This window comes from Amblyomma mixtum, chromosome 4 (genome assembly GCF_055824585.1).
Source record: "Amblyomma mixtum isolate Tamu chromosome 4, ASM5582458v1, whole genome shotgun sequence".
Taxonomy (NCBI): Eukaryota; Metazoa; Arthropoda; class Arachnida; order Ixodida; family Ixodidae; genus Amblyomma; species Amblyomma mixtum.
Window position 1 is genome coordinate 103592205 of NC_143015.1, and position 27814 is coordinate 103620018.

The 27814-nt window shown below is 45.2% G+C and overlaps 1 pseudogene across 1 annotated transcript; it reads left to right on the top strand.

Annotated features, from left to right (window-relative positions):
* Nucleotides 1-105: 105 nt before the first annotated feature.
* LOC149347662 (uncharacterized) lies at nucleotides 106-27814 on the top strand (annotated as a pseudogene). The gene is made up of 8 exons (XR_016282575.1): nucleotides 106-278; nucleotides 501-570; nucleotides 1531-1733; nucleotides 2440-2918; nucleotides 22595-22681; nucleotides 24387-24634; nucleotides 26746-26905; nucleotides 27458-27814. The product of XR_016282575.1 is annotated as an uncharacterized LOC149347662 (transcript).

Here is a 27814-nt window from a genome sequence, read left to right on the forward strand (position 1 = left end):
CATTAGCTTGGCGACGGCTCCCGCTGCTACGCTGCTTTGACAGCCTCCGCGTTCTCCCTTGCTTTACTGAGCCCATTTGGACAGTGTAACTATCCTTCCTTAGCAATGTCGTGGACCAGAAGCCTCTCTATTATTCCGAAGAGCCTGACCACCGACAGAATACAAGCTTACAGCGCTTCAAGGAGCCTCGGCAAGCGGAACGATGACCGCAGCCACAAGTTTGTCGCCGAAAGCTACATTCAGTGCGATTCCATCGAAACGTCATCATTCACTACACGGTAAGCTGCCACATTGTGCGACTGTGCTTTTATTGTTTTCCAGCGCTCTTTGCTATATAAATGATCATTGTGTTCTCTAAACGGTCATACAAACTCTCATTCTATATGGGGCTGCACTGGAGAGCAGGCATGGCTAGTTAAACCGAGTGCCTGCTATTTTTTCACTTCGTTCGTGCTGTAAGGAATGTTAGTTACTTTGATCGTCTTTTTTTTCTTTTGCAGTGACTGCACGTTCGTGCGTGTGCCCGCTCGATGCTTTAGAAGCCAGAAGAAGACTGCATCGCATTATCAAGTAAGTGCTGTGATAGCGCAAGACGGCTTCATCGAAGGCTGCACATGTGAGTGCGCTGCGCGGGAGAACGGTGCGTGATACCACGCTCTGGCATTGCTGAAGTCTATTGTGCTACTAAAGGAGCAAGGATACGAAGAACTGCCGCCTGAGTTGTCTTGCACGGAACTGCCGCAGAAGTGGAGGCGACCGCGTGGAGACAAGATATCGTGGAGCGCAGTAGACGAAGTAGATTGGAGATCCGTACGGCCCGATGGTCTGGAGTGTGCCGAAGCTTCTCGAATTTACGAAGCGCGCAAAAAACCCAGGCTTGCAGGGGATGTCAAAAAGGCTGCTCTGAAATTCGGACGAGACCTCTCAGCACTGGAACCAACCCCATTTTCAGAGCACTTGCAGGCAATGACAGTGAAAACAGCAAATTCTTCCTATGGAGAAACTTGCGAAGAGAGTATGTTATGGTGCCGGAAGCCATTAGTGCCTCACCATTTCTCAAGCCATGTTAGTCCAGACATCAAGTTGGGTTCCACAGTGAGAGGCGCCGACTCTGTTCCACCAGAACCAGCTATAATCCGTTCAACATCAGTGTAAGTGGCTTCAGCTCAACACCTGCCACCACCACAGAAAGCCATAATTGAGGTAAATACACATGTCGCATTTGAATAATGTATGGTAAGAAGAATGTGGCTAGTATGTCCAAAAAATGTCCACAGCTGCAGCTTTGAGTTTTATTATCTTAAGTGCATATAACATGCGTGCGTATAACGCAGCGTGGTGTAATAATATTTTAAAGTGCTGAATGTAGCTACTTATTCTGCGTAAACATATGTGCACATATATTTCAACCATCATGCACAGCAAATTGTTGTTGCTCTCAAATACAAATCTGCTAGTCGAAGCAGAGCTGCTGCTGGAGTCTACCTGGTTTTACCTAAGCAAGCATATTATTCTGTTTTTTTTTTGCAGTCACTAACTCTCACCATCACCGAGGCTCTTCAACTGGAGAAAAGTACCCGTGGGCAAAATAAGAGTGCTGCATGGAAGGCAGTCCGCCGTCAACGGCTGACCGCATCCAACTTTGGTGCAGTTATGAAGCGGAAGAACTCGACAGTGAAGGGGCTCAAGAACTTGACTGCCGAGAGGGACCTGTCACGAGTTAGTGCAATCCAGTAAGCACCATTTTTACATGTAAAAATAGTCTTGTGCTCAGACTAATCCTTGCATGCACTGCTTTTAAAATGCATCAATCTTTTAGGATGACCTGTTGCAGTGTGTTACATTTTATGACGCGTTTTTCTGGTATGGACACAAGCCGGGACATTGACTCTGTAGTAACGGTTTGGTTTATGGGGTTTAACATCCCAAAGTGACTCAGCCTATGAAGAGGCCTGTAGTAATGCATCACATAATCGCAGGAAAAGGGCAGTCAGGGCTAGTTGATGTGCCTAAAACCTTTAGCAGCGCTGTGAACAAACAGTGGTAGCATAAAAGCATGCAAAAGTAACGAAAAGTTCAGTGCATGAAATAAAACTCTTTATGAATATTTAGTGCTCCCTGCTTCTGTACATTCTTATTCAAACTTGGACATGAAAAAAATATTTCTTCCATCCATGCACAGGTTATTTCGTCATAAGTGTTCATACCGTCTTGTAACAAACTCGGTTCATTTTGACAGACACACATTCGAAGGCACTTCGATACAACAGCTTCACTCTGGTGCAACAAAGTTTAATACAATTATAAGATAGCTAATATTGTTCGGCATGGGTTACTTAATGATCATATTTCTACTTTCACTGGCAGCCTTTCTCTGTGAACTGGAGATATTGCTTTTCAGTGCAGTGTGGATGACTATTCTTGGTATCTTCATTTCAGGTACGGCATTTCAAATGAGCAGCAAGCCATACGCCGATATGTGACGACAATGCAGGCACTGCAGCACGATGTGCAGATTTTTTTTTGTGGATTTGCTGTAAGTCCAGCTTGCCCATGGCTGGGAGCCTCACCAGATAGGACAGTCTGGGACCCAGAAGAAGGCAGCCATGGAATTGTTGAGGTCAAATGTCCTTACTCAGTGAAGGATATAGATTTCCCGAAGCTAGAAGGGTCATGCCTTGTGAAGGACGTGACCGGAGTCATCAGGCTTCATCGCCAAGATTTTCATTGCTATCAAGTTCTTGGCCAAATGGCACTAACTGGCCTCACACGGGCAGACTTTGTTGTCTATTCACCACATTTCATTGTCATCGAAAGGATAACGTTCGATAAAACTGCTTGGCAGCTATGTAAAAACAAGCTAGAGAAATTCTACTTTGACACACTTCTCCCATTTTTGGCAGAGCAATAAACTACAGGTCATCAAAGGCCGTGGAAAATGATAACACGACTACTTCACTGTCTATTACATTTCGACATGAAACATATACAAATGATATTAATGTCTTTTATTCATAGCCTTAGTCGCTTTGGGACGTTAAACCCCATAAACCAATCAACCTTTTATTCAGATAGCGAGGTCTTGGATGCAAGGGCAGATGTGCTGTGCCTGATGGAGTCCAGGCATTCTATACATTGAATAGAGCATGCAGCATAATAAAACATCGTACAGTAACATCCCTTATACATTTGCAAAGAAGGGAAGAAAATGCATACATCTACAGCGATGAAAATACAGTCTAGCCCGTCTATAACGAAGCCACTTATAGCGAATTAGCGGTTATAACGAAGGGATTTCAATTTCCCATTCCCATTTTTGCATTTTCAATACATTTTGGGTCCGGTTTTAACGAAGTAAATAAGAGCGCGTCAGCGGATATAACGAAGAGATTTAATACCAATCGAAAAATAATCTGCCAATCAACAAATTTTTGCGTCCTTGAGGCGATTTTTACCGCGAAAATAAGAGCAAAATTCGGCTGACGGCGTCCTTTCGTGGCGTCGTCTGCTCTCCTGCGGAGCGAAAGGTTGCTTCACTGCATCGCTGGCACGCCGGTCTCGTGTTGCGCAGTCCTTGAACGGCGTCACGGCGTAGAGCGGTAGAGCACGCCGCGCAGGGGAAAAATGCAAAAAAGAACAGAGACGATTTTTTTTCGATGACGTCGCAGAGAGCGGCCGTCTTGGCCAATCTCGGTTCTCTATTTCTCTCAGGCAGTCGGCGCCAACGTTTATAGATACTTTTTTGGTCGGCGCCACGGCTGGACTGCAGTCTGCACGAGGTGTGGCAGCGCGCGCTTTGTTTTATGTCGGTGCCGCGGTGCGCAAGGCAGGGAGAAAGCGCGGCAGCATTGTGCATGTTGGAAGCGTGGCTCATTTTTATCGTTATCGCGGAGTTCGACCAGATCTTTGGTTCGCAGTTGGATGGTATGGAAGCCGCAATCCTGAAGTCCGCACTCGCGAAACGTGTTCAGGGGACGCTGGACGACTTCTTTCAGCGGCAATAAATCGGTATGCCGATGTTTTCATTTTTTTTTCGTAGTCCACATATAACGAAATAGTGGATATAGCGAAGTGATTTCCGATTCCCGCCGACTTCGTTATAACCGGGCTAGACTGTACTACCAAATATTGCGCATGCATTATTCAGTATCGTTGCACCCTATAAGCGGGCTCTGGAGATTGGTCAACAATGCACAAACAGCCCACATTTCATTGATCATAGGCGCTATGGTCAGTGGAACCGGCCTGTCGAAGATGTGGAATGCTTTGATGCGCTGAATACGCCTCTCAACATGAATCCTTAGTTTTGCTATTTCTTGTGTTCCGGTTACTTCTGCTGTGAAAAAGTCTCTCCGTAAAAATGGAGGATTATTCAGTGCGACACCAATCTTACTAAGGAGGTCATCTATATTAAATCCCATGTCAGCCATGACTGTCTCCAGGCTGAAACTCGAGCTTCAGAAATCCACATTTCTGCACCAAGTCCTTGTCAGAAATCGACCCGGGAAATAGTTTCGACAAGAAAGTGATCGTCCCATCTGGTGCTATGGCTCTGTTGCATCTATGATTACTCTAGTACTTGAGTACCCCTGTGTGGTAAACACAGCTGGCATTGACTCACTTACTTCTTCTCTAGACATCCAGAGGTTAAGCTGGCCTATCTGCAAGTACATGAAGCTAATGCAGGTCGCGCACAACCTAGATACTGTTGCCAGTGAAATCCTAAACCTGTAGGCCAGGTCTTTTTCGAGCAGACCAAGACGAAGCCCCACGAGCACTAAGAACAGCTGTTCCTTGGCAGGCAGCAAATGGGGCCTTCCAGCATTGTTAGTGCCCTCCTTATAGCTCCTTGACCAGGCCTTAACATTTTCGCAGTTCTCCCCTGGATCAAGGAAATCATAAAAGCTTATGAAAGCCTAATAGCTTGGAAGGCCCGTGTAGAATGCTATGTATTCAGGGCTGTCTTTAAAACATTCAATGGAAAATTTTCGGCTCAGTCGTTTTTCAAGCTGCACATTTTTAGCTTCTACAAGCTCACCTTCACGTTGCACCCTGTAGAAAGAGGCTTTCGCTAAGCTCAGTTCCTCTGCCTGGCCCTTAAGCTTTGCCTCAAGGGTTTCAATATTTGCCATCAGAGCGTCAACTTTTTGCTTGAGGTCCGCCATTTCCCGCGAGCACACACAATCGCACGCAGGGTCGTCACCGATGCTGCTCGATGAGCTGGCCTCGGCAGGAATGCTCCCGTCGCCCATTTCCGCCGTCTCCGGTGGCTCGGTGACAACATCGGTGGGCGGCACAAGGTCGGATGTAGCGGCACTAGCACTTTTGGTGGCAGAGTTTATGCTGCATGAATGCCTGTTTCGAGGTTTTAAGGCGGCAGCTTTTAATGTCTCATACTGTCGTTAGCAGACGCGTCGGCAGGAGAGTCGACAGACGCGTCGGCAGCCGTGTCGACAGACGCGTCGGCAGATTCGTGCGCCTTTCGGCGTCACTGCTTCACAGGCTCAAGGTTCCAGCATGAATAAAGGCGCATCTAGTGAATCCATGGGCTTCATAAATAAAATAAAACGAGTAAAGCCAAGAAAAGGAAAATAACAAAATAAAAATAAAATAAACACCAAATAAAAATAAGATGTGAAAATAAAAACAATAAAATTAAGAAAAGGTGCAAAAATAAATAAAAAAACAATATGAAAAATAAAAAGTAAATAGAAACAAACAGTGGCCAGGAAACGCTTTCGCCTTGCAGCACTTCAGAGAGCCAAAGTGCCCCCTGAATTTTCTCTTTCAGTCGTCACAATATAATATCAACTTATGCTTAGATGGTAATACTCTTCTCGGCGGAGGCTTCGGCGCAGAGAAGGCAAACACAGTCGGCACAGCATCTTGTCTGAGAAAACGCCGATTCCCCGCTACGTTTCGAAGATAGCAGTCTTCCACGAAATGCCTAGAACACATTTTGGTGAATTTTGTGAGCTTGAAAAACTTCCCCTCGTCACGTTTAATGGCAATCAGCCACCTCTTCTTCCAATAAGCGTCCCGTGGGAAGGAATAGAAGGACACCTACAACAAAAGAAGTAGACGCAAGGTCACGCACGAACTAAGTGCATGAATGAGAAAAGGTTGATAATGAGTGTACTTGCATTCGAGCCGTTTTCGTCGAGCACTCCTCTTTGCTTGCACAGTGGCACACAGCAGTGAACGGGCATGATGCGGGTAATTCTCAACACAGCGGTTGTGAAACGCGGGGAAAGCGGGCGATTCCGCACGGACGGCGTCGCGTCTGCGTGCGTGCACGGATGCTACCGGAGTGGCTCGCCAAGCTAATGGCGGCAGCTAAGGCTTCGCGTTTCACTCGATAGATGGCGCTGAATTAGGAAACTCTCCTATTTTGCACTGATCGGCAAACCTATATACGCACCCAAGAAAAGGAGCATGATCTGTACCCTCTAGGTACCAGAGGAACTCCACTGGGAGCAGTCCTCTCTCCCCTCCTCTTTAATTTCGCCATGGTTCACCTTCCCGCACTGCTTGATGATGTCCAATGCATCAGGTATGCCCTGCATACCGAATACATCACGCTCTGGGCAACACATGCTTCGTTGCGACAGATCGAGGACAACCAGCAACAAGCGGCGAATATCGTGGACGTATACGCTCTCCGCTGTGGCCTGGAATGCTCCGAGACCAAATCAGACTTAGTGCACCTTAGGCCAAACCCGCAGTGCCTCCCTTGCTAGCGGCCCTATCCCTGAACACGATGAGGTAGAAGTGTAGGGACTCTTTATTCACCGCAACCTCAAGATCGATACAACCCTGCAGAATCTCCCCAAGATTGGAGATCAGATGGGCCGTATTGTCCGCCGGGTATCTAACAAACGATGGGGTGAGGGGGGGTGGTATGGAGGTTACGATGAAAACACTCCCTGAGGCTGGCGAATGCATTTCGAACCAGTCGGATACGACTAGGGTGGCCGAGCCACGCTTTACACTGCTTTGTAGAGGCCACTAGGAAACAGTGATTTATTGGTTTTTAATTAGTTTTTTGCACAACCTTGCGTATGTCGTCATTCTTCGTGGCACCGCCCACCTGATCAGACGTCTCCATCCTGGCGGCACTCGATACACAGGACGCTGTCGTAAGTACAAAGTGGGAGGCGGGGCCTTCTAACGAACTTCGCCGAGCTGAACGGCGTGAATAGGGAGCTCGAGCGTGCTCACCGCGGTGGCTCACTTGTCAAGGCGCTCGTTTACTGAGCCCGGGTACCCGGGTTCGAACCCGACTGCGGCAGCAACGTTTCGATGGAGTCGAAACGCAAGAGGCACCCGTGTGCTGTACGATGTCAGTGCACGTTAAAGATCCCCAGGTGGTCGAAATTATTCCGGAGTAGTAGTAGTAGGAGTAGAACGTTTATTATGCACAGTAATAAATGTTCAAGGGTCTTGAGAGGTGGTTGGAGTACTTAGTTCAGAATCCCTGCGGCTGTCGCTGCCGCCGGGGCCTGACGATCCAGCTGGCGTCAATCTTGCGGGTCCCAGCTGGACAGAGAGCCTCCCACGGTTCCTTTGTACTAATGTTTTGAGGTGAGGTGACCTCCACCACGGCACATCTTTCTCTCTTTCTTCTTGCTCACCCACCCCGGCGTGGTTCAGGTGTCCACCTAGATATGTGAGACTGATACTGCCATTTACTTTCCTCAAAAAACCAATTATAATGCAGTTCAGCTCGAGCAATATTTTGCACGAAATTCCGCGCTAAGCCATGGTAAACTGTCCGCAGAATTTTTAGAGCGCAGCTCTTTGGTGCCGGTTTCACCGCTTCGCGGCGTCGTCATCGCCGTTGCCCGCCACCGTCGCCGTTGTCCGTTGTAACCAGTAGTGGACTCCTTAGTCCCGCTTTAAGCTGCGAAACCAATGGAGTGGAAGCTATTAAAGGAGAGCGCAAAAATGGGTAAATTTGTATTAAAATATCATTATTAGATTATTAAATTAAATTCATAAATAATAAAGTATTAAATTATGAGGTGTTGTCTTTGACTCTCACTTAAGCATTATACCCCATGTTAACCATTTGGAAACGGAAATTCTTGCATGTACCACGAAGCTCCTGAATTGGTTCCATTTCCATTTTCGTGTGTCTCTTCTCTATGCGCTAAATTTATCATCAGGTTATTCTTCCTACAATTATCTATGCCGCCCCAGCTTGGTGGTTTCATTGGCTACTTTCCCATCTAAGAGATCGCGTTTTATCGCTTCAACGAACCCCCTTCTGGCTCTTACTGGTGCCTATAATAATACGCGAACCACTGCTCTTCATGTTCTTCCAAACGCTCTTCCTTTGCGTATTTATCTAGACCAGTTAGGCGCAGAGTTTATGCTTTTCACGTTACGACAATCCGTTGTATACGGACATGCCTTTTGTGACCTTTCTCAAATTCAACCTTCATTTAATCCCTGGTATGACCATCCCTCAATGAAATTCAAATTTTATTTTGTTCAACTTAGATCTCAGAAAGCGGCATTCTTTTCTTGTCAACGCGCCCTGCATATTTACACTGATGGGTCTTTCACTCCTCGCTCAGCTGGTGCTGCTTTTGTTCTTAGCTCAACACAAAATATTGTATACGTTCATCGCCTGTCTTTAGAACCACCCTCTAGCGCCTATGCAACTGAGCTTGCAGCCTTTCATTCTGCTGTTGCTTATGCTATTCGTAACCCTTCCTCTACGCCTGTTCAATTTTACACCGATTCTCTATCTCTGCTTTCTGCCCTGTCTTCAGTTGCTTCTTACAATCCGACTATTATTGCCATTAAGAAAGATCTTTATCGTTTGTCTCCTCTCGCCCCATTTCTTTTATTTCATATCCGGGGTCATTCCGGAATTTTCGGTAATGAGTTAGCTGACCAAGCTGCAGGTTGTGCCGGGCAGTTTGGCAATTTACATATTTTTACCCTTTCACGTTGTTGAGTGCGTTGCCATTTACAACGTTCTTCACTTCTTTTATGGAACATATTTGGCGCGAGAACAATGGGGGCACTAAATTATTCAGTTGGATCCCTGATACATTTAATATTTCCCTTATTCGTCTACCCAGGAATCCTCTTATTACTTTAGTTGCTGGGCATGGTAGATTGCCGTTCTGTTTTCAAAAAGTTTGTCTGTCTCCGTCTTCAACTTGTTCCTGTGGGATGTTATGTGAAGACCTCCGTCACTGCTTCCAGGATTGTTCCGTTACTGCTTCTTTAGTTTCTCGCTTAAAATCTCTTCGCTCCTCGGACATCACACCATCTGTTCACCACTACCTTCTCCGAGACCATGCTGCTTCTGCTCTTCTCCTTCAAATGTTCTAATCATTGTGTCACACCACACTGCCATCTCGTTCCCTCCCTCCCCCACAACATGCACCCAGAACATCACAGGGAAAGACGGGAGAAGAGGGCGGAGGCGCTGGTTAAAAGGGCCGGGAACTTCAGGGCAAATGAGGTTGCCTACGTGGACGCAGCGAGTGGCAGGTCGGGGGCGGCGGTCGCCTCAGAAGTCGACGGCCGAGGTGCACCAGTCACCGCCGCCTCCATTAGGAGTAGACACATAGATACGACCGAGGAGGTCGCAATAGCGCTTGCTTGCGCCGGTACCAAGGCTAGTTTGTTTCTCAGTGACAGCAAAACAGCAATCCGCAACATCGGAAAGGGCAGGGTCTCGCCAGAAACGACTCGAATTCTGTCCGCAGCCAAAATTGATCGCAAGATCACCTTAATTTGGGGCCCAGCACACACATCCGTCCCCGGTAACGAGGCGGTCCACATGTTAGCCCGAGATCTCTACTTCCGGGTAACTGTAGAGCCACCCGACCCCCAGGGGATGGACGAACGTTTGCAAACATACGCGTTGATCGCCGTGCACTACAGGTTAGGCAGGCGTCTAATGCCACCACTAGATCCAAACTTAACCAATGCAGAGGCCATCGCCAGGCGACGATTACAGGCCGGAAATTTCGTTAACCCCGTCTGGTTATTTCAAACCATGCTAGACGATAAAGCGAGGGGGACCCTCGATCATATAATTTCGCAATGCCCTTGATCCCCGGGTGCTGAGGACAATATTAAGAGTAGAGAAGCCTGGGAGGCCCTTCTGCGAAGCGAGGTCCCCGCCGACCAGAAACGAGCTGTCCGCCTGGCGGCTGAAGCCGCGAAGAGACAATGTATCTTCGCCAGTCTTTAGTCGCGGAGGTCCCGTCCCCCGTCCCCTAGGCCTGCGTGCCAGGGACGGGGAGTAGGGGGCCTCCTACATCGGTGGAAATAAAAGTTGTTATCAATCAATCATCTCCTTCAAATGGGTCATAAGTAGCTCAATTCCTAATTATTCACGCTGATTTCTCTCTTTCCTTTAATTTGCCTTCTGCGCATTGTTTTGACTTGTTCTGTTATTATGACTATGCTCTGGCTTTGGTTTTCTCTACTTTTATTATTATTATTTATTCCTTGGACTCCATGCTGTGTGGAGTACCTTTTTTGCATTGTCGTACGGGACAGTAACAATCCGACCCACTCTTATACATTAATCCACCCACTAATATTCACTAATCCACCGTTAATCCACCGTAATTTATATTAATACTCCTAAATTTATTGCGGTCGGTCAACTTCTGATATCCAGCGGTGAGCCAGCTTCGAAATGGTATCGAATTTTCTTTACGAATTGGGGAAATTAAAAGTGCACTAACATCTTGTCGCAGCGCAGTTAGTCGGCCCAATATTGGAAACGTATTGGTCAAGGGTGTTCCTACGAAGGACCAATGTAAAAGCATCTATTTCCAATATTGGGTCAATTACCTGAGCTGGTTGGGATATGCATGCTGGTCCGGACTCCATTACGTACAGCATTCTTCAAAACCACATGGCTATGTTCTTTGGCTCTGCTGAAGGGCGGAAAAGCAGAAGCAACTCCAGCTTACCCAAGCAGCACATGACATCGGTCCAATGTAGGATCTGAGTTGGCAAACGACAGCCCTGTGAAGGCCCCGCGTTGCCTCAGTTCTCCCAGCCTTGGCTCAGCCATTTTTAGAAGTTGGCGGCATTGGACCAGTTTCTCAGACGTTCTCCCAGCCTTGGCTCAGCCATTTTTAGAAGTTGGCAGTATTGGACCAGTTTCTCAGACGTTTTCCCCGCCTTGGCTCAGCCATTTTTAGAAGTTGGTAGTATTGGACCAATTTCTCGGATGTTTCACCCGCCTTGGCTCAGCCATTTTTAGAAGTTGGCAGTATTGGACCACTTTCTCGAATGTTTCCCCTGCATTGACTTTGCCATATTTAGAAGCTGGCCAATTCCTGCAATAGGCAACGCAACTTGCCGACTGCTATGGAGCATCATGCAGTTGCTATTGTGACTTCTTAGTTTTCTCAATTGCGGCGATAGGCGCGATATATATATATAGCTCGCACATTGTTAATTATTTATAAGCATATATAGTTCTGGGCGTAGATAATGATATCTTCGTAAAAACCCGCATAACCTCCTGTGAGATTTTTTAAATCTCAGTTTTTTAAACTAAAATATGCAAAGTTGCATGCATGCATGCGATTATTTCCCCCTTTAAGGTTGTGGTCTTCGTTCTGTGTAAATGTAAAAAGTCCAGTCGTGCAATGAAAGAATGCGAGTCGGAGAAACGTATATGCAGCGCCGATTTTCAGGCCTGAATTTCAAAAACTATAAATAGCATTTTATAAAAATAAGTTCTCGATTCTAACGTTAAATCCGCTGTACCTTGATGTGCTTGGGCGTCGCAGTTAATGCGGTATACCTGCAGAACAGCACCAAAACTATATGCATGGCGCAACGTGTCGAGCACTCCACAAACAGTAACGTGCGTTTGCTCCATGGTAGGACAGCGCTGACCATGCGCTTATATAAGAGATACATATAGCTTAAGAAAAAAACGTTACATCGTCTGCGGGAACTCGAATTGGAAGAATGCGAAGGCACTGCGCCTCCACGGTACTCGTTCTCTCCCTTTGCCTCGTATGCAGCCCATATGAGTTATATGTGTCAGTATATGTGCCTCATGTGAACACATATAGGCTTCATACGAGTTCATATGTGCCTCGTTTGACTCATATGGGCACCATATGAGCCATATGTGTCGACAAATGCGCCTCGTATCAGCACATATACTTCATACGAGTTCATGTGTGTCACAAATTAATGTGTCTCGTATGAACGCGTATAGGCTGCGTACGAGCTCATACGCGTCACAAATGTCACAGATGAACACATCTGCTGCATATATTGTAGTTCACGCGCTACGGAAAGGTGACTTGTATGGACTTATTACATATGTGGCATACCTTAACTGACACGCGACACTCGTGCGTACACAAGAGCTCCGATATGCACCGTATCAGCTTACATCAATCTCGTGCGAAACACATAGCCGCTGATGAGTGCCTCTTATAGAGTGGGCCTTGCTGTTTGAAACACGCGGAAAAGGGATGAACAAGCGATTAACAAGTGCCCAACCAACGCATAAAAAAAACTCTTGGCCTGTTTCAAATATTTTTCTCCTTGATTCTCTGCTTGTGCCCTCCTGTTGTAAACCGCGCCTATCCAAACAGTATGACGTTAGGCGTTTCCAATGTGCTTGGACAAACGTTCAGCCAGAAGGCAAATGTTGCCTTCTGGGCTTAGTTGAGCTAATAACGCCAGGTATTTTCCTGCAAGAGCTCCGACTGTAGTTAACAATATGTGCGCAATGAGAGTACTACGATCAATGGTGCAGGCGCTGTGAAAATTAAAATACATACAAATATCAGATCTTTCAATGCTTATCACAGAGCACATCAAGATCCACAATATCAGTGGAAGTGCAATCGGCTGTAGTTCAGCTCCTTATGCCTTAAAAATAAACATTTGTCCTCGCACCTAACCGTCGAATTCTATAGTAGTGGGAAGCATAGCATAAGTCTTGTCATCAAATTGTAAGCCATTTTTTGCCATGCCAGCAGTGGTGTAGTGGGTAGTGTAGTGAGCTGTAAATCTCTAGGTCAGTGGTTCGAATCCGGAACGACGCGTAGTTTTTTTTTCGCGTCCGAATTTTTTTTTTTACTTTCTTTAGTTTACTAACTTCAATGGAAGCTATTTTATTGTTAATTGCCTTAAAATTCCACCCCAGCCCTTCCCTTTCCTTTCCCAATAATTGTAAACCAGACGCATATGTGTCATATGTGTCATATGACACATACGAGATATTCCATAATCTCGTATGAACCAGACACATATGACACATATATACGAGATTTTTCGATAGGGACGTATTAATCGCTATCGGTTAATCGTCTTCATATTGATTACGGTTATAGATTTCAATCACGCGTCTTCAGCGCGCACTTCGCTTCTGCGTCGCGTGGTTGCTTCGGACGGTAGCAAGAGTTGGGGGGTGCGTACGTCGACTGATGTTTCGGAGCAAAAACGTTGTTTCGGAGTGCGATCGTTTCCTGCCGCCTTGATTCAAGCTTGAAGACGTAGATGCGACTGTAGCTGTACTCGCGGCATGACTCGCGGGCAGGGTTGCCGTTGGGAACATTTTAAAAGGAGCCAAAACTTGAGCTGAAAGTAGTCAAAAGTAGCCATGCCATTCCATCTTAGCTTTATACGCTGTCGCGTAAAATAAGATGTTTTGCTCATTAATAAATTGAAGTGTAAAAAAATTGATAAAAATTATTCTTGACGGTGTTGTCAACACTAAGCTTCAAAGAAATTTTCCGAAACTAAACGTGTATTTATCCACCGCTTTACGCATAAACGTAGGCATCCGCTCTCGCTCCCACGTGCGTTCCAAGCCAATCCCAATCCATAGCTTGTGGTCATTTCGTTTGGACGTTTGGCAGCATGTTTGGCAGCAAAGCGCGCGCTTGTGAATTTTTATTTCTTCAAGCTTTTTCAAGTTTGGTGGCGACACGCGTGAGTCACCGAGGGGAACCAGAAGGCACTGCTTGCGTAAGTATACATTCTGTCCTTTTTTCCCTTTCATGTTAGTTGTCAGCTAATATTTACTTGTGAACTTGTCAAGAGTGAGGACAAGGAGCACGCCTCGTGTGTCGCCCCTTTATCTAACTTGTCTGTAGGCATCTGTCAGCAGTTGTCTTTTGATTAACTCAGCGGCGCATTGCAAGGTGTAACTGCGTGTAAGGGTTGGGGTAATATGAAGTAACACACGTACACGAAGGGAAGCGCTTCTAAATGTCGTGTGTGTTTGTGTGTTCCTTCATCAGGGTGAACGCACTATCCCGGCAAATCTTGTTGGCGCATTGCTTCTGAGAGGGTTTGTTTCTCACGGCACATCGTACATTTATGTACGTGTATAGATATTATGATCATGATCGCAATGACAGTCGTCACGTGGTTACGGCGCTCGGCTGCTGACTCGAAATACGCGGGTTCGATCCCGGCTGCGGCGGTCGAATTTCGATGGAGGCGAAATTCTGGAGGCCCGTGTACTGTGCGCGATATCGGTGCACTCTAAAGAACCCCAGGTGGTCGAAATTTCCGGAGCCGTTCTCTGCGGCGCCCCCCATGACCAACCAGTTGCCACGTGCGATGCAGTTGATTGTTTTTCATCGCCAATTTTTGCTTTTGTGAGGCTAATCGCTTGGTTCAGGCATGCATGTCAGACGTCATAGAGTCGCAGCCTGCATGCCTTGTGCTTGATTGACAAATGCTTCCATGGCAGCGTTGACATTGTTGCGTTGCGAGTCTCCGTGCGATAAGAGAAATGTAACAGGATGAATGAACACAATTCTTCTGTACTGCCAGAAGTAATGCTGCTCCTGCCAGTGATCGGTTACAGAAAAAAAATTGAGAGTACTTTTTTTATGTGTGTCCCTTCCCGCTACTCAGAGCCTTGTATTACAAAGTCTAGATCAGTGTGACTCTACATATAGCGAGTGCTAGTTTCGAGCTCGCTAATTGAACGCGCTTGTTTTCTCTCTTCCTCATTTGGTCAATCTTGCGTTTTACTGGTTTCTTTTTTCAACACTATGCTCCTGGTAGACTGCACTCAGTTTGATGTTCAATGCAGTGAAGTTGCACGCCACTATTGCTGGCTGTTATTTGGTTCACATGACAGCAGGCACAGAAATATTGTTTAAATAAGTCCCAAATTGCAGGCGCTCGTGACACTTGTAACTCTCAACTCATGAAAGTTCAGAAGTGCGTTGCAAAGTAGAACGAGATGGTTGTAAGAGTACCTGTCAGTTGTCATGGTAGTGTGAAGTTTTCGGCACCCAAACAGGCAAGTGCCAGTAGAGTATGGCACAGACAGTGTCTGGTAAAAATCCTTGTTTCCCCATTAATCTTTTGTCGTGTTTCCTCTGTGCAGCATGTCAAAACCATTCGCTGTGGTGAAGTTTCCTCTTGAGGACGACTGCCTAGCAGTCATCCCTGTCGGATGGCTCACAGAGACAAAAGAAGAGTGCTACTGGCCTGTGGCCAGGAGCTCGGAGGTGACGCGGCTCTCAAAAGCTGAGGCCGAGCCAGCTCTCGGAGGGGAGTGGATGCGTTGCCCAGTGGTCGTCGTTACCACTTGCCATAAGTAGTCTTATTGCAGACATATTGATGGTAGCTTCATCAGCGATTGTAAAGGCCTCTTTGCTAGATTCTGTGAGTCTGCACCTCTGCATGGCTAAATTACGAGTAAGAAGTCATGTTGATAGCCACCGCTTTGCCAGCTGTCAAAAAGAGGAGCAGAATGAACTGTTAGCTATTGCACTTGTAAGCTGATGAACTACTTCTGAAACTCATTAGTGCCTTGTTTTTGAAGACCTGTAGTTCCCAGAATTAGTGCTGCACTCAGTATGCTTAATAATATTTAGTACAGAAAAGTTTAGTGTGGTAATTTTTTTTTTGCATTATGAAACATTTTTTGGCACACAAAAAGCACAGACAAGGAAAGAGCACACAATACAAATGCCAGACATCAATTGATGCTTTGCGTTGTGTGCTCTTTCCTCATCCATGTTTGTTGTGCACTGAGACAGTGTTTCATAATGCAAATTCAGAACCAACTCATTCAGCTGTTTACATTTAGTTCAGTTTGCATTGTAAGCCTGTCGCAGTGGCTGAGTGGTCCGTGCTGCTGAGCCGAGGGCCCAGGTTACATCCTGTCTGTGGTGAAATGGAGCAGTGCAGAATCCGTTTGTGCTCTGTAATATCAGTGCATGTTAAACAACCCCATGTGGTCTAAATTAATCTGGAGTCTTCCGCTACGTCATTCTTCATAGCTTAAAGCTGTTAAATCCTAGAAATCAGAATCACACTTTTAATTGTAAATAAAACAATGCCTCTGCCACATGAGTGTTTCACAGGCTTTCAAACTGATGGTCTGTTGGCCTGAGTGTTGCTATACAGGCAGCTGAACGGGCATCAAGTCAGCAAAGCAGCCCAGAACAGTGTTTACATGCAGTAGTGCTGTGCACTCTCAAATGGCAGTGTTGTGGTTAGGTGCTGAGGAATGAAGCCACAGCAGTATTATTAGTGAAATTGGGAAAAAAATCCCGGTGCACTTGAAGGGGCTATGACAGGGTCATTCGACATATTGGTAAATTGGTTTTTGAGGAAAGGCAGTTTTGCGCTTCTGGGAATAATATGAAAGTCTGATTCCACTCCTGGAAGTATTAGTACGTGGGGCGCTTTATTTTAAAAAAAAATGCGATAAAAATCGTGATCGGGAAGCTGTTCCCACTGAGAGTGGCCACCATATTGAACTGCTCATGTGATGTCACAATAGATGGCAGAGCGTTATCTGCAATGCAGGCTACACTGTCAAAGGACATGTCTCCTTCCTTTTGTGCATAAATGAAGTAGTGGTCCTCCCTCATGCGGGAGTGTCATGAACGTGTTACTCTGCTAAAATGATAAACTTAATGTATGTTTCTATTGGCATAGTTAAGGCATGGTTGCACTCGGTGGGCTGGGCTGTATAGGCCTTAGCTGATTGATGCACCAATCTTTCACATTATACCGGTGACGATACCAGCGCAACCAGTGATCGCCTAAAGCCTGCGACCGATGAAACCAACCGGCGGATGGTCACGCGATCTGTCTTCGGCAGACCAGAGGCTGAGTCGGCGCTACTTGTGGGCAACAAATTTGGAGCCTTTATTTAATGCAAATGGTCACCAAGCATGCTTCTGGATTAAACAATTTAAAATTAAGTACTAGTCATATCGAATAAAGCATGTACATGTAATTAGCGGGAAGTGGAGATCCTCTAATATCCCAATGTTGGAAGTCACATCCTTGACGCTTCTTGCAGCACTGTTACAGTGTGTGAACAAATAAAGCTACGACTGGTGAGAAACAGAAGAGAACATTTTTGGTAATGTGAACTCATCCTGTACAAATGAGCAATATACAGCCACTTGTACGCTAGCTTTGTAAACAAACACACTGGGGTGTACATACTTGCAATTTACGAATCGGTGCATTCCTGCAGGAATCTTGAAGCACTCATTAATTGTATACACGAGTGATTTGCTTAACAAGCACTGAGAAAAGTGAGTGGAACTTCGGGATCCTGTCACTGCCGCACAATTAGCTGTGGGTGAAGTGAAATGGAGACAGCAGTGGCTGTTGGTCATTGTGGGCAGTGAAGCTTTTGGATCACTTCGGGATCTACCGTGGCAGGACTGGGGTGGCAGCGCCGCGTGCTTTCGTGCGCCGGCCATCATTTCCCATGCTCTGGTAATGGTCACACTGACCATGGTTTTGCAAAAGGGCTTTACCAGCCGAAAAAAATTAGTGTGTTTGACTAACATGTGCGCACACACATGCAGCTTCTCGAGCATCGGCACAGAAACAGCCTTATTTGGGATCGTAGGAGGTTTTGAGTTATTATTGCAGGTCAGTTGCCTTGTCTTGAAAGGCACTGCCGTTTTAGGTGATTTGCTGTCGCAGTTTGTAGTGCTCTGGGAATACTAATACCGCTGGTGTTTCAGTCTTCTGCAATGCCGAGTATGAAAGTAATGCACTTTAAACCAGACTGACACAATCTTTAAATCTTTGTAGAAGCTAAAGTTTGGTACTTGCATTAAAATTCGGGAGGGTAATCTTTGTTCACGTTTTTCTACTGTGAACATATCATGCATGAGAGCATGCTTTGGTGCCGCTCGAAACAATGCTAACAACCTTGTACAATGCTCGAGGGCCCTTGAAATCTCGCTAAAGAGTTCCACACTGCTTTGACTCGATAGACTATATACTCAATGGCCATTAAAACTGCCTTTGTAGCAGCGCTCAGCGTGAGGTGATAGACTATCAGTTTGAGAGCCTTCGAAATGCCCGTCTGACAGGGATGTAAGATGCCTGTGTCATTGCCACACTGTACCTTGGCCTTATATATGCTGTTTGCTACCTGGAAATTACAAATGCCAGAAAGCAAGCATATTTAAACTACGTGCATAATGGCGTGACTTGCAGTGTGAACTGGTTGTCCTGAAATGTGCCAAATAATTGGTTGGAATATAAAACACAGTAAACTTATATAAAATGAGCTGGAGCATTTCCTTGTCTATTCTAACAATCAGGCTGCTCTAAGATGTTCATCCTGAAATACCAGCATGATACACTCACATTATTTTTTTGTGTGTGTGTAGTGTGGTGTCAATGGATCCCAGCAATGTGAGAAATGTTGCTTTATTTCATTTGAAGTAGAATTTTCATGTAGATTGCTCAAGAGTTTGGTTTTTGATTTGTAATTTTTCATTTTCATTTATTGGTTTTGTTTGGCCAGTACAGAGACTGCAAACAAGGGAGAGCAAGCTAAAGGCGCCTAGTAGCGCCTGACAGAGGCCTGCCCTCCCCATGTAAAAAACAAAAAAACAAAGTGGCACTTGGCAATGGTACAAAGTTTCCGTAAGTAACAGAAACAAGAAAAACAGCGGATATATTGACAACGAAACAGATCAGGCATGCATAGAGCTAAGCACAACAAAACTAAGATCAAAACATAACAGACAAAAACTGATTAGGTAAAAACACACCACAACTAGCTATAACAAAAATATTCATGAACAGTTTTCCTAAATCTGACCTCGGACATATTTTGTAGTGACAATTCTGTTAAATATGGATAGGTGTTTAATGTATGAGGAATTATGTGAGTTAGTTTTTTGGAACCCATAGTTTGTACGGGATTTTGATGCATGGTATTGAGGGTGCCTAAGACTGTATGCTGTTTCGGCAATTAAATATGTGCTCTCGAAAGTCTGCCAGTTTCCTTTCATAAGGTTTCTGATATAAACAGCAAGCTTCTTGTGGTAAGCGGCCGTGATGGTTAGCAGTCTATGGTTGAGGAAGGAAGGACCTGTGCTCTCACTGTAATGTAAGTTATCAATCGCTCGTACAGCTCTTTTTTGTAAAGTAAGTACTTTCACAAGATTGGTTGAGGTAGTCGTTCCCCAGATCAACAAACAATATTGTACGTGCGAAAAGACTAGAGAGAAATAAATTTGTAGTTTGAATTTTCGAGGCAGTATTGTGCGAAATTTATTTAGGATACCAACAGAGCGAGCCATTTTAGTGCTAACGTAGTTTACATGATCTGTCCAGAGTAAATGTTCTTCAAAAATGACTCCAAGGAACATTGTAGAGCTGACACGAGTTATAGGAGCTTGCTCGAAGTGAATTTGGAAGTTGTTCGGAACTTCATTATTTTTGGCTCTAAACAGTATGTACTTTGTTTTCCTGACATTAAGTTCTAACCTATTTGATTTTAACCAAACAGACAATTGGGATAACCAACTATTGGAGGCTGCTTGCAAAATATTACTATCTTGCCCTGAAAAAAATACGTTAGTATCGTCTGCATAGATTATAATGTTGTCTGCTGGACGAAGGTTGACGATATCATTAATATATAATAAGAACAACGTTGGTCCTAGAACGGAGCCCTGTGGCACACCAGACACAATCTGACCGATCCCAGATGAAATACCGTTAATGATAGTTGTTTGAGATTGGTTGTCAACGTAGCTAGCAAATAAGGTTAAAGGAATGCCGCGTATTCCATAACACTGCATTTTTTCAAGCAATATCTTATGGTTAACCGAGTCAAACGCTTTCCTCATATCAAGGAATATGCCAGCTGTTAGCAGTTTATTTTCTATGTTTTCAATTAGCTTTTCTTTGATTAAGGCGGCCTCAGTTGTTTTGTTTTTTTGAAATCCGTACTGTTGCTCGGATATGACATGGTTTTTGTCGAGATATTGAGAATGTTTGCAGGATCCTACAAGAGCGCCGAAAAAAAGGTGCGGCGCTACGAGTTCACTTCAGCCCTAGAAAGCTCGGCAGTTTCTGGTAATTGAAATTCTCATATTTCTTTATTGATGAGAAATTATTTTGCATACTCAACAAGACGTTCATGTGCAATTATTTTTTAGGAAATGAGGGCCGCAACGATGTTGTACAGCTGCCGTCACCACGTACGACATGAATTCTCATTTGTTAAGCCGCCGCGGTGGCTCAGTGGTTACGGCGCTCGGCTGCTGACCCGAAAGACGCGGGTTCGATCCCGGCCAAGGCGGTCGAATTTTGATGGAGGCGAAATTCTAGAGGCCCGTGTACTGTGCGATGTCAGTGCACGTTGAAGAACCCCAGGTGGTCGAAATTTCCGGAGCCCTTCACTACGGCGTCCCTTATAGCCTGAGTCGTCTTTGGATGTTAACCGCCTTAAAACTAAAACACCATTTCTCATTTCTATTTAATGTAAGGTCGACATTGTGTTAGTTTTGATTGGGGATTTATGGTAGTATGCTTGCAAAATCTGGGAAAAAAAACTCCACCGTAGCTAATTGCACTTGCAGAGAAATAGAACGTGCTCTGACTTGGCATCAGCTTTTTACATTTGCCATGCTCTCAGATCACCAGTGAATCTGCCAGTAACCATTTCGTGGCAAACTCTCTTACCCACGTTAACAGTACTGTGAACAGGTTTCTATTCACATGACATATATTCCGCTCTCTGTTTTTGGTTTCGCCATGACAGTTTCTTTTGTGTCCTTAAATGTACCGTATTTTCCGGTGTATAAGACGCACCCGCCATATATGCAGGCTGTAATTGAAAAAGTTGCTATATAAGACGCACCCTTATATAAGACGCACCCCAGTTTACCCAGTTGGGCTAGTGAGGATCAATTAAACACGCTTGCGCGACCATCACGAAATTCACCGTACTTGTGAGAAATATTTAAGCAATGCTAAGTGGTCGAAAAAGGCCACACTCACGCCATTCCTGCCCACGTTTTAGAAAAAAGAAAGAAAAACGAAAAAACTCTCCCATATGTCCATAAGAACATTTTATTTCTACTTAAAACCTTGGAAGTCTTCACCTTCGGATGCGCTATCAAAAAGTTCGCCCATTTCTGGTAGCAACGCGACTGAAATATTCTCTTCGCACTACGTACATGGAGCAAACAAAGTGGGAAAGAGTGGCTAAAATAAGAACGCCGGCTTGTCCTGGCTTGTCTTGACAATGGTGAGAAGCGTGATTGTTGTCATCTTTTGGCATTTCACATTACTTTTGCTTGGGGCCTCCGAAACGGTGGTGTGTTTGTGATCCCGGAAGTTGTCATCCCCGTCGTTTCATGATAAAGTTCACCTAAAAAAAGTTGCGCACGGTGGTCCCCGTATTGAAGTATTAACCGTGTTACAACCGCATCATTGCTAGTGATATTTTTTCGGTAAAAAAAGCTTGAAAATGAACCTGAGTAATTTCTGAACTCTCTAAAAAAAACGAAAAATTCGCATATAAGACGCACCCTTGTATAGGACGCACCAGCAAGATTTTTGAAAAAAAGCCGCGTCTTATATACCGGAAAATACGGTACCAATGCACCATGCTGGTGCATGAGAAATGTAATTATTGAAGTACTATAGACACATATTTAAAAAATTGAAAACTGATTTTTCAGGAAAGAAAGTGGTGCAGTAATTCTCTCGCATTTCGGTGGACATTCATAAGGGAAGGGATAAAGGAGGGAGTGTGAGAAGAAAGGAAGAAAGAGGTGCCGCAGCGCCCTGGGGTAATTTCAGCCGACTGGGGATCTTTAACATGTACTGACCTCGCACAGCACACGGGCGCCTTTTGCACTTCGCCTCCATCGAAACGCGCCGCCGCAGTCGGATCACAACGTTCTTTTATGTGTCATAGGTATCTGCATGATGTGACATTGTTTGTCACGTCAACTACTTGTCATGGAGGTGTCGGTTTTGGTGGGTTTTGAATTATGAAGTCTTTGTACAGCCTGTGATTGAAACCAAATTAAAATATCTTTTCGGCCAAAGGAAGTGTTACTATTGCCTGGGGGGCATCTCTATATAACCAGGAATTTGTTTCTGAACTTCGTAATTTTGTGTCTATTGTGTTTTAAGATCACCTGTATGCAAAACAGCCTGGCCATGCAACTGTTCTGTCCCTTCTCCAAAAATATCCTGAAGTAGCATTTCTGCATTCAATTAGGATAGAAATGTGACATTGTGGTTGTACACAGTAGTGTGTTCTGTACTTCCTGGATTGCCATCAATGACACATGTTCATCTTCAGCCCCACTGAATCACGCTGGGGAGAACGTGAGCGAAAACAGTGCGCCACCCAGCGAGCTGGAGGAGTCGACAGCTGGGACTGTTGATGGTGAGATTTTCACTTTGTTTACTTTTGTGCAAAAAGAGAAATGCAAGCCAAACATGGGGACACAGTGAGAGGAGAGGACAAATGCTGCTTGTCCCGTCTTTTCACTGTGTTCCTTTCTTTTAATTACACTCCTATTTTGTCTAGTATCAACTGACACGACAAGATGTAGAAGCTAGATCTGCTTTGCCTTATAGAAAAACAGAGCAAATTTTAAATTTCTCATTGTACCTGCTGCTGCCGAGCAGCAGTCAACAGGCCCAGAAAGATCTAGAGAATATACTTATTCAGGAAGATATTTGCATGGAGTTCTCGTCAGTGGCTCTTGCAATTGTGCTAGGAGCACATTTCTAGTTTCAAACTATGTGCTTTGAAAGGGGTCACTCTGAAAATCATCACATGTATTTCTCAAAAACGATTGTATTGAACTGAAGTGGTACTGGAATTTACAACCTAGTACTTCCATTGCTTTCTCCTCTTGTGATTCATAGTGGACTGGTTGTTGTGTGCCCTTCCCAAGAGCTGTATGTTGTGCTTTTGTTGGGTTCTTTTGGATCCTGGCATTTCTGTTGCCTCTCTCTGCCTACATCACCACCAGGAAGCCACTCCTACAAATTGCACTCTACACAGTAGTCCCATGTTCTGTGCATTTGTTTCCTTACCAGCATAATTTGGTCGCTTCCAGAGGCACACAGGTCAGCAAGGCCCATATTGTAATTTTTCATTGTCTTTCAAAGTATTTCAAAAGTTTATTGGTTGGAAGTGAGTGCAGTGCCTTGGATGCAGCGAAATGTGCTGAAAAAAATTAATTGCAATATCACAAAGCTCCCATAAAGGGTGCTGAAGGAGATAAGCAGCCAATAATAGTGGCATGCTCTGAAGGAGGACCTCTTGCTTAGGAATGAACTGAACAGCCTAACTGCCTTGTGGAGCACATCAGCTGGCTCCTAGTCTTGTCTTGCCTGCAGCAAAATGGATGCGTGGTAAGAGATAAATGTGACCTTGTTTTATTTCTCAACGGTTTGGCACCTCCTGTGCCTAGCAAGAAACGTTTGGTCCACCTCTTTGTTGCATTTCGCTTGTCAGCTAAGGGCTATAATTCCATAAGGGCTATCTTTGTTGCAGTTTTAATGCACTGACCCCTGCCGGCACTTGCAGTTAGAACAGATGTCTACCTCCAGCATTTTGTCCAATGTGGGTTTTGCCGTGAGCAATACTTTCCAAATGGTGCAATGCTATATTAAGGGCACAGGCCTGCTCTCCTTTCTGGCTTCTATTAGCACATGCTTCTCATGACACTGGAAGAATCCATTTGCGACTAACTGCTGCCATCTCTGCCATGGTGCAATAGCAGTGGAAATGCCCATGAAGCAATGTAAAAATTGGCGAAGCTCATAGACTGAGAAGTCCTTTACACAACAAGGCTGCAGGTTCTGTGCTAGCTATCACACATAGAGCAGCTCCATTTCACCTAGGTGTTTGTCAGTGCATGGTGACATTTATGGCATTTAAATTAGGCTAGCAAGGAATAGAACATGAATTAGAAGTGTCCTGGAGGATAAAAACTGGTGGAAGTTTAGGAGCATAGTACAGAGTGTGTTGCTGCCTACTGTTAGCCTCATACTGTTCTTTATTGTACCTCAGTGCGCAAATGACATTATTGCGCCCAGGTTAACCCTGCTCTCACTGAAATTGTTGATTGCTTCAGTTTCAGCTACCCTGCTGAAGCTGATGCGCCTGGTGCTGGAGGTCCGACAACAGCAGCGCGACTTAACGCAGCGGTTACAAAGGCTGGAGGATCACGTGCTGCTGCGGTCGGACCGGCAGCTGGAGCAGAGGACTCGGCCAGTGTCCCCCTCGCCACCGCCTCCCACCCTTGCACTGCCCGCATTCTCCCCCGAGGAGTTGGACACTGTGGAAGCTGCCGTCCAGGACGACAGCGTCGCTGCTGGACTGGTGATTTAATGTTTCTGATAATTCGTGTCTGGAAAAAATGAATGCCTACTAACGAATTGCATGCATAATGTAATTCCGAGGTTTGTGAAGAAATCTTGAGCTCCAAGAGTATTTGCATGCCGTGCTGTGTGAATAACATGCTCTTCATAGATATAATTCCTACTGTTGTGCTGGAGTGTGCTGTCACAGTGTGTTTTGTTAATGTAAATGTCTTGTTCATGAAAGTTGCTTGCTGATATACACACTGGCTGGTTCAGTGGACATTTTCAGGAATTCCTAAGAATAGGGAGTTCAAAATAGAAGAAATATTTGCAGGTACACACGCACAGTTATGCAGTAAATTATGTCCACCACTGCTCAGAGATCGTTCCTCCAAAAAAAAAATTGTTTTCCCATATCGAACTTGCGCTTCTTTAGGAATTTTTGAGAGTGTTCACTGGAACGCCCTGTCGATTCCTTGTGTGGTGAGATTTACTGTTGGAAGCAAAAGTGGTACGCAATGCCCAGCCGGTAGCAGAGCTTGCAAAAACTGCATCACGTGTCGGGACAGCTGTTAGGGGACTCTCTTTATCTGCTCTTTGGCTCCTATCAATTTGTTGGGCTCAGTAGCAGTGCTGAACATGTGGTGCTCGCAATATTGCTTACGGCAAGTGCCAGTTGTCACATCATGTTTCAGCCACGCAATGCAAAGAAAATGCCACCTGCGAGACTGCTGTCGCATCAGAACGTTTAGGCGAGAAGGAGCGCTAAACAGCAAACCAAGCTACTGATGCTGGTTCTGTGCGAAGCATTGCACCTGTCACATCTTGTAGTAGCTTGGTATTTGGCGGTGCAGTCACAGGCTTTTTTGGGGCAGTTGCTCTCAGATGGTGTCACTCAATGTCATTCGATGTAGTTTTCCAGAGCTCTGCCGGTGGCCGGTCGTTGCATAACAGACTTGGTTCCAACAAATTTTTTTTCTCAGTCAAATATTTCTGTGAATACATTATTGTTTTACATCGATCAACAGCAAAAATAATCCCCTATGCTTTTGTTGCCTGTGGCTGCCTTTATTCGTATGTGTCTCATAACGAGCCCCTCATTTTCCTTACATTTGTCATTTATTGTTGTGCTGTTTTAATTTAGTTCAGCAGTGGGCTTTGTAGCTAACATTAAGGATGTTGTAAGGTCTGTTTTACAGGAAGCTGAGCTTTCGGTTAATATACTGTTGCATGAACTGCTGTGAACACAGCTGGAAGTTGGTCCTCTCTCAGCACGTCTTTAATTTCGGCTAGGTTTCCCAAATAATGGGGCAGCTTTAACCTACCTCTTCCCTGTCTTTTGCTCACATTATGCACATTTCATTACTTAATCTGCTGCCAAAAACAAGCAACATCGTTTAATTAAATGTGGTTGCTAAGCACGCAGCTTTACTCAGGTGCTTGGGGATTTAAATAAGCGCCCTTTGTATAGCATTAATTAGACTGCTCAATTTCAGGGTAGTGAGCCCCGCCATGGTGGCTCAGTGGTTAGGGCACTCGACTGCTGAACCCAAAGACTCAGGTTCAAACCCAGCCGTGATGGCCAGTTTTCCATGGAGGCGAAAAGCAAGGCGCCCGTGTGCAGTGTGATGTCAGTGGCGCATGTTAAAGACCCCACGTGGTCGAAGCTTCCGGAGCCCTCCACTATGGTGTCCCTCATCATAGCCTGAGTCACTTTGGAACTTTAAGTTCTACAAACCAAATCAATTTTAGCGTAACGGCTGTGCAGAGAAAACACATCCAGCACATAGATATCTGCAAAAAGCATTATAGTTATAATATAATAATGTCCAAGATGCAAAGCATAATGGGTAGGAGTTGGCCACCTTTGCTTAATCGCTAAAGTTTCCCTGCTCTTAGTAAACTGGGAAAAAAAAAGAATGTCCATATTGGTGGTGGTGCTTTCTGCTGGTAGCAACTAGTCAAGCTATTGTATCATACAGAAATTATGCATTATGATTGTAGGTACTCGCATGGGCTGTTGACAGGTAGTCACACAATTGTCTTAGCTATTCGATTCTGCTAAACTAAATGAAATTATAATTGATGTTTGTGCCTAATAGCTTGTGCACCTGTGGTGTTTCTTTTCAGCGAAAGCAGCTGGTCCGCCTGGGGGGCAAGGGCCTGAGGGAGGTGGGCTCCAACGTAATGACCGCCATCATGGGGGTGGCTGTACAGAGGATGTACAGCCTCCATGGCCGCAAGGGCAAGTGGTCATTTATTGCCCTGAAGTTATGCAAGGTGGCAACAGGTATGTTGTTGCAGTAGCTTTTAACTGAATTTTAAAAGATGAGTGGAAGAACATGCACCAGGTTCTGCTGCGCTTTGTTTTCTTTTCTTCTTTTCAGTTGATACTTTACCAGTTTTCTTTTTCATTACAGGTGAATATTTTGTTACTGTTTTTATGGGGGTAGTCATCTGCAGTTTTCTTCCATGTGCATCTGAAGATATATGAGTCAGCAGATGCCTTTCAAAGAAAGCCCTCCCATCAGTCACATCCATCTCTTGTCATGGATCGTAGTCGTGCCTTGTATCTGCCAGCCATTTGTGCTCCCATATGTTAGTAGTGCAAAGTGGTCGACCGTGATGTCGCAGCAGCTTTATACAGTTGGTTAGAAGAGCTTTCAGGTGGATTTTCTCCTCAAGTTGTATTTGGATACTGTAGTCCTTTCATTCTGGCACGCACTTTGAGTTAACATGTACTTGTGGCCTTTTCTGTTTTCTCTGTTGCGGAAATAATCTTGATTTCTGTTAACGAGCAAACTTTTTCTGCTGGCCTAAAATGAACGCTTATCTTATGCAGATGCCATCTGTGAGAAGACGGGGGCGGATGTGGTGGAAGCGCAGGGGTTTATTAGGAAGTGGTTGCCAGGTTCGGTGGACCATGGCGGCGGACGCAAAAGGCGTTTTGCCGAAGCGTTTCTGCCAAGTACCGCTGCCGGCCTGGCAACCACTGCGAAGCCCCTGTGCTTCAGCCCCCAGCACAGTGCCCTCCCTTCCCCAAGCGGCCCCCACCTCCCAGAAATCCTCCTCCCGCACGGCCCTGGCTCCTTCCCAAGGTCCCGCCTCCTGCGCGGCCCTCGCTGCCTCGCAGGACTCGCGCAACCGCGCGTCCCCAGCCACGGTGCCTAATTATTTAATAAATTGTTTCTCAGTTGGA